Source organism: Garra rufa, chromosome 6, assembly GCF_049309525.1.
Source record: "Garra rufa chromosome 6, GarRuf1.0, whole genome shotgun sequence".
In the NCBI taxonomy this organism is placed as follows: domain Eukaryota; kingdom Metazoa; phylum Chordata; class Actinopteri; order Cypriniformes; family Cyprinidae; genus Garra; species Garra rufa.
In genome coordinates, this window is record NC_133366.1 from 142,576 (window position 1) to 154,526 (window position 11,951).

The following is an 11,951-nucleotide window of genomic DNA, read 5'->3' on the forward strand; positions in this document are numbered from 1 at the left end:
TGTCCATATGTGCTGTCATCATCAATGAACTAAAACGCATTTCATTAAAATACATGAGCGATTGAGTGCGTATGTCACAATACCGCTACTGCGCATGCGCCAAAATTCAAACTCACCCGCGCTAACGGCAGAGTCTGAGCAATGGCTGGGCAATGATACAAGTCATCTGCGGTAAGATGTTTTTCTTAGTAAGTGGAAGGATAACAAATGGGCCAATACATTCACATAATAAACGACAATGATTTTATAGACGGGCACGTAGACAGACCGACATCACTGAGAGGAAACGATGAAACGCCTTTGAATGTGGCAGCAGTGCAGGTAATTTATGCTAATTTACTCAACGCTTTATACCTACGCTAATATTTCATAGAAATTAAGTGTTATATGATTGTTTTGGTCTGCAAGAGCCTCTGTCTCTATATAGAGCAGATAAGTTTTTTTTAAATATTCCCTTGCATTGTTTTATATATGATGTTATGTTTACAGCTGCATTGATGTGTTTTGCAATTTGCTTGCATTAAAGTTAATTTAGCTAACGTTACTGGGTAGGTTAATGAACGATCTGTATGGAGATACTGTGAGCTCATTGTTTTCACTGGATAAGCAATGCCACATTTGGAAATTATTTAAAGCTGTCTGACAAAAATAACGGATGAAAATTATAATGTTTATCTCTGAGATGTAGTCTAGACTAGAACTATAAAACTGCAAAAAATGGAATTATTTAAATAAAAGCACATTCATATAGTAAATTACAGTACTTGGTTATATTGCACCAAGTGCATTGACATGTCAGTGACATGCCTAGAGTGGGTGCATAAGAACATGCATGTTGTGTACATTGCATAAAGGTAACAGTACACTAAAGGATGTGATTATGGGGTTTTAAAAATATGGTTAATCTATCATAGTAAATTTTGTTCATATCTTTGCTGATAATTGTGCTATTCTCGTTTGTGTCCCATGAATAGGTAATGAGTCCCGAAATTCTCATAAAACAGAAATGGAGGCTGAACCTGCAGATGTGGATGGCAGTGATGTGAATCATGGAGCGTACACAGAAAAGGTTAAATATGTAGACAAATCAAATCAACAAAATATGTGTCTCCGTGTACTATTTAATAAAATTCTAGTGCATTTAATCTATAAATAACTGTAGAGGTTTTGGATATGGTAAGATTAAACTTATTTTAGTGAATGAAGTACCACATTTCAGCTATCATGTTGTTAGGGTGGGTACACAAAATATTATTTTATCCTTGCTTCAAGAAAATCCTCAATCTATCTGCTTTCTAACAGCTTCATATGGCCGTAAACATTTATCTTAAACGTGGCTTTAAGCACTATAGATTATTAAAGTTTCACTTTCACTGTGACAAAGGCAGTAAATGTGGTGCGGGAAACTATTAATTGATTATTCTACAATTAATTGCACTATAAATTACACTACAATGCAAAACACAGTAAATTGATAAACGGTTTGGCGTGATGACGTTTAATGCCTCCGACAGGCCCTGTAGTCCCATTCAGCAGCATGTTAGCAACCATCTTTTTTAAGAAACATAAGAGTTTAAAAATTAAAATACGAATCAAAAGTGGGGTTTAACTGGTGTCTTTTATGAATAAAATGTGAAAGGATTATGAGTTTGTGTGAACGGCGGACCTTATTTTAGGGGATTTAATCAAAATTGTCATTCAAAAATCCATGTAATAGTTCCACCCTGTTTTCTCCAGGCCAAAACAATGCACATAGTAGGTATTATGAATGTCAACACTTAATTTAATTGATGCTAAATAGCAAATTAAATTATAACCTTAGCTGTGAACTCTGTCATTGAGCATTTGGGCTACTATATTTTAGTTCTTCATGTATATAGAGATTATTTGAATGGGCATGCAGGCTGTGCTTTGTTGTTCTGCCATGTCCTTTGGGTATCTGGGAATATTTTACAACTACAACTTACAAACATATATACATAATTAGTATTCTGCAGTTTTAAAAGAATCTTTAACTTTACCAACTGTTTAATATTCAGTATATTTGTCATCTTATAGTAGTTTATCACTTTGGTACAATGTTGGATTGCAAGTCTTAAGTATATGGTTCAGAAAATTTATTGTAATTATCTTATCAAAATCTAACTTTTATCTTTTTTTTTTTATACAGATGCTGGAATCCAGACATTTCTTCACCTGGGGCCTTCTGGGGATGGCAATAAACCAAAAACTAACCAAGCTGTGGGAATACAAACCTGTAGATCTTTAGCTGGACCACTATAATTGATGTTTTGTTTCTTATGCCTGTTCAGTGTTTTGATCAGTTATATATGTAATTGTTTCTTTTTTTTCTCATTTTTTTTCCCTATTTAAATAAATTCTGTTTAAATAAAGATGTTTCTTTGTGTACCATTTAACATTTAAGGCTCAAGGTGTGAAATGTGCAATGCACTGCAACTTTGTAGAGTGTAGTGTATCACATTTGTCCTGTATTTAAAGATCAAAGATCACATATTAAAATATTAAATATGCATGAAATATATGGTTTCATATATGTCTAATTTGTATATAACATAATAAAAAAATGCATATATCTCACATATATTAATAATTATATATATTCCATATATGGCAATACATGTATTATACATACATAAACATATATTTTTGTATGGGGTAGACTTATATGTCAATATATGAAATTGTTCCATTTTCTAATAGGAATCATATATGGATATGGCATATACAAGACATGTATTTAATACATGGGTATTTCATATAAGCACATATATTACATTTCGGTATGGGCAGTATCAGTGTACTTTACATGCTCCATTCCACACTTGGTGTTGTACTTGTCAGCAATTATATTGGTCAGCTTCTCAAAACAACATCTTTAGGTCTTCCATGTTATTACTATCTTAAGGGCATCTTATCTCGGTTAATTTGTATTTAGTTAATGGTTAAAAGTCATTAGTACACTTAGCAAACTGATATCGTTTGTCTTGTAGATCTTCAATGACCCCATTCACGGACACATGGAGCTGCACCCGCTGCTGGTGAAGATCATTGACACTCCTCAGTTTCAGAGACTGAGACACATCAAACAGCTGGGAGGAACATACCTGGTGTATCCTGGCGCTTCTCACAATCGCTTTGAACACTCTCTTGGGTGAGATATTATTATAATCAAAGCTAATTATTTATAACTAAGCCTTCAATCCTGTAAAACCAAGCTGGTTGTTAACATTCATGTCTCTCTGTATCTTTTGATTCACTTATCGATTGATTGACATTTTAATTCCATTTCATTACAAATTAAAGATTCAGTGTTTTTGAAGTGAACTGTGGTGTTGTTTGTGTCTTTCAGTGTGGCATATTTAGCAGGTTTTCTGGTGAAGACTCTTCATGAAAATCAGCCAGAGCTCTACATTACCAAACAGGATATCCTGTGTGTTCAGATCGCTGGTCTGTGCCATGACTTGGGTAAGGAGAAAATCACTGAGTCGCTTATACATATTTGTATATGAATTTGTCATGTTAGTATACACTGTTAAAAATTGCTGTAAAAAAACGGCCAAATTTTGACAGTAACATGCTGTTTTCCATTAAAACAGTGCATTCTGGGTATTATTTGTCAATTTCGAAAAGTATCCTGCTGCTATGTATCGTGAATTAACAGCGTTCAAAATCGACTCTCAGAGACTGTGTTTAAAATCAAACTCTACACCCTCATTCCCTATTCCCTACATGAGTTTACTAATATAGTCCACCTTACAGAGATAATGAAAACTAATGAGTGACTTCAGACACTGACGACCAGCAGCTGTTAATGAGCAGAATCACTGATTGACAGAGAAACAAGACAAACACAAGAACTATAGAACTGACTTCAGCCACAGCCTTAGATGAAATCTACGGTGCCCGCCAGGGGACACCTTCGGTTCACTTATGTTTGTCGTGGCCACGAGATATTAATTCGTGGGAACGTGATATTATGTCGTGGCCATGAGATATGAAATCGTGGGAACGTCATATTAACTCGTGGGAACGTCATATTATGTCGTGGCCACGAGATCATTTTGTCGAGGTAACGACATCCTTATGTCGTGGCCACAAGATGCGATGATGAGGAAACGAGATCCATTTCTCGTGGCCATGACTTCTTATGTTGAGGAAACAACATGCATTTCTCGTGGGCACGAGTTTTAATGCATAAACAAACCTTCGTGACCATAGTAACCCTGGATTAGCCTATATCAGAGATAGGTTTATTCATATTTTATTTTTAATTAAGAAATTATTATATTAATTGTTACAGAAATTGTTACAATATTAAATTATTATATTAACAATGGGCGAAGCTGTATATGCGAATGTTGATGCTGTCTGTGCGCGATGTAGACATTTTATGCATCCCAGTCTTATCCATTATCTCCTCTTTCTGTAATATTTGTAGGCTATTATTAGTTTATATGCGTTATTTTCCCATTCATTTCGATCTCTTAACAACGTTCTGAATGTAGGTTCTATACCTGGGATTTTTTACTGGAATGCAGTTCAAAGGCTGAATTGAACATATATTGTATTTTATTTAGTCTAATTAATAGACAAATATACACAGCAAAATCCCCGGTGTTAATTTAACACTCTCAGTGTTAATTTGTGGACTCATATATACACTGCTTCAGTGTTAACTTCAACACTGCTTCAGTGTTAACTTTAACACTGAAGCCAGTGTTAAAGTTAATGAGATAATTAGGTGATTAACAAAGTGATGATTGATCATTATTGAAGACACCTGATGTTAATAAGCAGAATCCCCAAAGGAGAAAACCAACATTTTTAAGCAACCATTATAGTGGTCAATGTTTGCATTAGTTAGGCTCTTGACCCGTAAATCTTCGATATTAGGTCTTATTTGGCTGCAATAACTGGGTTATAACAGCCAGATAAGCCAAGAGCAGAAATCATCAGGAGGCATTGACTGTGCTTGACATATTATCATATAGTGACTTGAGTATTTGAGATAGGATTTCCTTACAGACTACAAGAAACTGTGAACAAAAGAGCAGTTTTGGCATAATCAGACAGATGAAAAGAGTTCATTTTAATTTAGACACACAGACATGAAGAAGCATTGTGAGCACCACAACAACGGTGACCATCAAAAAGCGTGTTGTAGCCAATCAGAACTCATCCATGACTCCCACACAGCAAAAAGACCAGAGTTAAATTAACTCTCCAGGGAGTTCATATGAGTCCACTCTCAAAAGTGTCAAGTGTTAAAATCAGAGTGTTAAATTAACACTGAAGCAGAGTTAAAGTTAACGAGATAATTAGTGATTAATTAAGTGATGATTGATCATTATTGAAGACACCTGACCTTAACAAGCAGAATCACCAAAGGAGAAAATCACATTTTTTAAGAAACCATTACAGTGGTCAGTGTTTGCATTAGTTGGGCTCTTGAACTTAACGTTTATAAAATCAGGTCTTGTTTGGCTGCTGTAACAGTGTCATAACAGTCAGACAAAAGGCAATGATGTTTTCAAGAAATCTTTTTGAAGTGCACCGTATAATAGACTATGGGTTTTATCACTGGTTACATAAACTCTGTGAATGAGAATCGGATCTATAGTCAGACAGATATGTAAATAAAAAGTATTTTGATCAAAGTCTATACAAAAATTAATAATATCAAGTTAAGACACATAAATGAAGAATCAGTGTATGAACCACAACAACGGTGACCATCAAAAAGAGTGTTGTAGCCAATCAGAACTCATCCATGACTCCCATCATGCATTGCGGTATGAATAAATTATGGGCTGAATTGTCTTTGTAAATTATTTTTTTCTCACAATTTTCATTTGTTTTTGTTGTTTTTATGTGACTTTTTAATAACTTGTTTTGTGATGTTCAGAGTTGATCTGTTTATCTGAATACGTCATTTGTCACCATTGTTGAGATTCATACGCTGGTTCTTGATGTCTGTGTGTGCCTAAAGTAACAAGTGTTGACTTCTAAGAAATTATTCCAAATTTATATTAAAGAAAGATGGACAGCATTGTTAGATGTAATCTCATGAGATTAACTATCTACAACCATTATGTGACTGAACTCTTTTAGAAGAGTATCTCTGAGCTAAAGTTCCTCTAATAGAAAAAACTCTGAGATTGGATTCTAAATTGAGCTCAATGACTCAGGGGAAGCAATGACTGCCTTAAGAAATAACCATTAAGCCCTGATAACTTGTGGACTCGGCTTGTCTGGTTGTTTTCCCCCAAATAAAGCAGCCCAGCAAGATCTAATGTTAAAGATGTAAGGGTCAAGAGCCCAACTAATGCAAACACTGATCGCTTTAATGGTTTCTTAAAAAATGTGATTTTCTCCTTTGACGATTCTGCTTATTCACATCAGGTGTCTTCAATAATGATCAATCATCACTTAATTAATTACTAATTATCTCATTAACTTTAACTCTGCTTCAGTGTTAATTTAACACTCTGATTTTAACACTTGACACTTTTGAGAGTGGAATCATATAAACTCCCTGGAGAGTTAATTTAACTCTGGCCTTTTTGCTGTGCTGGCTTGCAGGCCAGAGAATGCCTAAACTATGAAGCTTGCCACACCTTATATGTGCCAGCCTAAAACTTAAACCAACTCACAACTCAACTGATGATTGATGGTTGTTCAGGTCTAATCAATTGCACATATTGCTATAAACTAGGGATTTCATATTTTTACTCTTCTAAACTTTCTCTCTTTTGCAACCTGTGTGATTGTGTGTTTATGTGTTAGATTAGTTATATGTCTTAGGTTTATCCAATGAAGTCCTATTTCAAATAGAAAACAGAAGTATCTTGTGTTTTGTGCTTACAAGTTAATGTCTTAAACTGCCGCTCTTGTTACCGTGCTAATAAATAGTGGTTTCGCTATATTTTGGATATTAGTATCCATTGCAGAGTTATACGTTCCATGAATCTCTGGCTGAATCAATTATCCACCGTAGATCATTCAGTAAACAATTCCCTTTGAGCTAAATTTACCAGTTACAGTCCTAACTTTATACACTCATCCACAGACTCTGGCCATGGGAAATAATTGTTTTACTTGATCAATAAAAGCAGCATGCCACAGAGCCTGGGAACCAACTCCATATTAACACCCATGTATTTAGAATACAAAGTCACTAAAGTCCCTGCTGCCAAGATGGTCAGGTACCCCAATACTTTTGTCAATATAGTGCACCTTTAAGATACTTATGTTACAACCCATTTGGGACCAACATAAGAAAGCCATTCTAAAAGCAACAAATACAACAGTGGCCAGGGCAATAAGTTAAAAGTTTTATTGTAGGAATAAGAGAATATGACCAAAAAAAAAAGAAAAGAAAAAGAAAGGCATTTAAACTAAAATAAATCATAAATAAGGACTGATGAGCGAACTAATTTAAACTACAACTTTCTAAAGAGTTTTAAAAAAACTTCCTATCTCCCAAAGAAGAAATTAAACAGCAGAAAGTCTTCCTGGTCAGCTCACTTACCTATGCTTTCTATGTACTCTGTAGTAACTAAACAAACAATCGCTCACCATCCTTAAACGAAAATAAGGAAAACAGAACCCAAAACCAAACACAAAACAGAGTTCCCATGGTCAAATCAGCTTGCTGAAATCACACTGCTTTAAGAAATGAAACATAAATCTCTGTTACTGTAGGAGAAATCTGTACATCAATTCTATGAGGTAATGCTGCCAGGTTCTCTAGGCCAGAGCTCAGCTTAGATCAGACTTAGATTAGACTTAGTCAAAGAGCTCAGATGAGTCCACAGTTCAACGTGATCTTGGGAAAAATTGACATCAAATTCTCTGTCCTAAAGACCAAAGGGACCATCAAAACTTTAATCAGCGACAGATGCAAACGACTGTCGTGGTATTGGGGATGCAGCACAGCAAACATCATGAGTGACTACAATAAAATAATTAACAAACCACAGATACTTGATTTTATTGCATTTACAAACTGTCCCAACTTTTTTGGAACTGGGGTTGAAAATGTTAATTTTCCTTTTTGATGAAACAGTGGTGTTTGCTTTTGTCCCCATTTGTAAATTGGCTGAATGAATGTAAATATGCATGTAAATGTAAACGAACACGCTGTTTGCCTCTTTTAACCTCCATAAATTGTGTTGAGTAAGATGTGATGAGTATAAATGTCTGATATATGTTTTAGATGAGTCAGTTATGATATGTGATATTTGATATATTCTGTATGAAAATGCAGGATATGTGCTAGTTGATAATGGATAAAGTTCAGAGACCATATAAAGTGGATTGGATGGCATCACAATAACATTTTACAATTTTAAATAAGCAAAATATAGTGCAGTTTATATTTTAAAGTTCATATTATGATTATTTTCCTTTTTTTCTCCTATAGTAAACTGTGCTTGTTTTTTTTTTTTTTTTTTTTTTTTTTTTGATAGGACATCATTTTTATAGGACATATCTGTGCATTAGTCACTGGAATATCATACACCTTTATAAAAGATATTTGAAAAAAAAAGACAAACAAATAAGAGACAAGTATTTCTAATACCACAGGCAAGAGAAGAGAAGACTCAGACTCAGACTCAGAACTGAAAGTAAAAGAGAGAAGAAAGACATGGATAGATGTAAATTTAAGTATATTTTGTCCTTGGTCAGTTTTCTCACCTGCGCTAAAGCTCAGTGTTTTGAATCAGAATCATAATCAGAATCAGAATGAGCTTTATTGCCAGGTATGTTTACACATACTAGGAATTTGTTTTAGTGACAGAAGCTCCACAGTGCTACAGAATGACAGCGACAAGACGATACATATTATAAAAAGAACAATATACAAGTACACAAGACAGACAATGTGCAAAAAATATCAAAGACATTTGAATGGAAGTAAGTATGTGCATTAAATAAATAACTGAAAAGTGAAATAAGAGTGTATAGTGTTGTATGTTCCACGATCAAGTGTTCATGAGATGGATTGCCTGAGGAAAGAAACTGTTTCGGTGTCTGGTCGTTCTAGTGCTCAGTGCTCTGTAGCGCCGACCAGATGGTAAAAGTTCAAAAAGTGAGTGTGCTGGATGTGAGGGGTCCAGAGTAATTTTGGCAGCCCTTTTTCGTACTCTGGATAAGTAGAGATCTTGAAGGGTAGGGAGGGTTGTACCAATGATTCGTTCAGCAGTCCGGACTATCCGACACAGTCTTCTGAGATCAGAATTGGTAGCTGAGCTGAACCAGATGGTAATTGAAGTGCTGAGAATGGATTCAATGATGGCAGAATAAAACTGTTTTAGCATTTCTTGTGGCAGGTTGAGCTTCCTCAGCTGGTGGAGGAAGTACAGCCTCTGCTGGGCCTTTTTCACAATGGAGTCTATGTGAATGTCCCACTTCAGGTCCTGAGAGATGGTATTTCCAAGGAACCTGAATGACTCCACTGTGTTTACGGTGCTGTTCATGATGGTGAGTGGGGGGAGAGCAGAGGTTTTTTTCCTGAAGTCCATGATCATCTCCACAGTTTTGAGCGTATTCAGCTCCAGGTTGTTATGACTGCACCAGACAGCCAGCTCTTTAACCTCCTGTCTGTAAGCAGACTCGTCACCGTCCTGAATGAGGCCGATGAGTGTGGTGTCGTCTGCAAACTTCAGGAGCTTGACAGAGGGGTCTTTGGAGGTACAGTCATTAGTATACAGGGAGAAGAGCAGTGGGGAGAGGACACAACCCTGAGGGGCGCCAGTGCTGATAGTACGGGTGCTGGATGAGAATTTACCCAGCCTCACTAGCTGCTGTCTGTTTGTCAGGAAGCTGTTGATCCACTGACAGACCGAGGTGGGCACAGAGAGCTGAGTTAGTTTGGGCAGGAGGAGGTTTTGCATGTGATTTCCTCAATGGCCACACATTTTCATCAAGCTGCTTTGGCAGTCAAACTTCTGATAGCACGCAATGCAAATATGTCATTTATGTTTCCGTAAATGAACAACTATAGTGTTTGTATTGGTGTTGCTCATGATTATAGATGTAAATGTAAACATGAGCTGCTGGACACGTTTGATCTCAATAATTGCTGTCATGTCACGCATCTGCTCCAGTCTCTTCTTAATGAATTAAGAATTAAATGACAGCCTCGGAAATATGCCTTAAATATTGTTTACATTATTGTTTGTTTTAGTTAATGCTTAACAAGAAAACATTACTTACGTTATTACAAGAAACAATATTGCTTTAACAAGAAAAGATCCCATTATTATGACATAGCTGAGTGAAAAAAATATATAAATATGTGTGTGCAGCAATGAATCACTGTAGTAAGTCTATAAAATGGAGTAAAACAAAATGTAATTTCACTATGCCCTCTTTTTACAGTGTAAAATTATGGCAAAGCTTACCATCTACTGTTTTCCATTTTGTTAGCATTTTAATTTCGACATTAAATCTCTGAGATCTTGAGAGCTTTAACGTCTTCTTTAATTTTAGCTGATTTCATCTAAGGCTGTGGCTGGAAGTCATGAATGTTAGAAACATCTCTTGAACTTTAAGAGATCAGCTGAATCTCATTTTCAGTTAAAGTAAAAATGCAGTCTGTGCTGATTGTTGTTAAAAACCTGTTTGTTGTCATGTTTGTGCTGAAAGAAAATGTTCTCCTCCTCTCTCTATGTTATTGTTATAGTTTGACATTTTTCTTTTCTCCTTTAACAAGGAAACTCTCGAACAGTTTGTCCCACACTCGTGTTAACACTAAACCTGTTATACACAACACAATCTCCAGGGTTGAATAAACAGTTTCAGTGTATAATTCCACACATAACTAATCTAAATTTTCTTTTCACCTTACAGCAAAAAGCCCAGTGTTAAATTAACTCTCCTCGTAGTTTATTTGAGTTCATGCACAAGAGTGTGAAAGTGTTAAATTGACACAAAGTTAAAGTTACTGAGATAATTAGTAATTAATTAAGTGATGATTGACAGCTTGTGAGAAATTCTTCAAAAACAAATAAAAAAGATGGACAGGATCTCTTGTTGTGGAATCACACGTCTGGTATTAAATGTTCACAATAACTATTTGACTGAACTCTTTTAGAAACTAATCTTTGAATTATAATTCCTTTATTTGAAATATAAGTCAGGTAATCTTGATGCAGTCAATATTTCAGATCAAATAATGACTGCATTAAAACATAATCCTGTCTGGCTGTTTTACCTCAACCAAACAAAATCTAATCTAAAAAATGTAAGGGTCAAGAGCCCAACTAATGCAAACACTGACCACTATATTAGTTGCTTAAAAATTTTGATTTTCTCCTTTTGGTGATTCTGCTTGTTAACATCAGACATACTCAATAATAACCAATCATCACTTAATTAACTAATCACTAATTATCTCATTAACTTTAACTATGCTTCAGTGCTAATTTAACACTCTGATGTTAACAATTTCACACTCTTAAGCATGGACTTAAACTCCTGGGAAAGTTCATTTATGATTATAATTTATGCTTTTTTTTTTGCTGTGATAGAATCATTTCTTCTAAGAGTGTATATTTAAAAATGTGTCAGAATTTAATCACCAAAGCCTTCCTCTGTAAAGCATACATCTATCTAATCAATGCAAAACTGAATAATAACAATCATGATCATCATCAATGGTATCAGTGTCCTTCATGTCTCAGGCCCCGTTTACACGAAGGGAAAACGCAGATATTTCCCTGCGGTTTGGCCTCTCATTTACACGAAAACCCCGTTTTTATCACAGAAAACGATTATTTCTAAAAACTCCGGCCAAAGTGGATAAATTAGAAAACGCCGTTTTCACGTTGTAGTGTGGACTGTGAAAACGGAGGCTTTTGAAAACGATGACGCATATTTATAGTCATGTGACGCATATTGTACCAATAGATATCTTTGTTTAC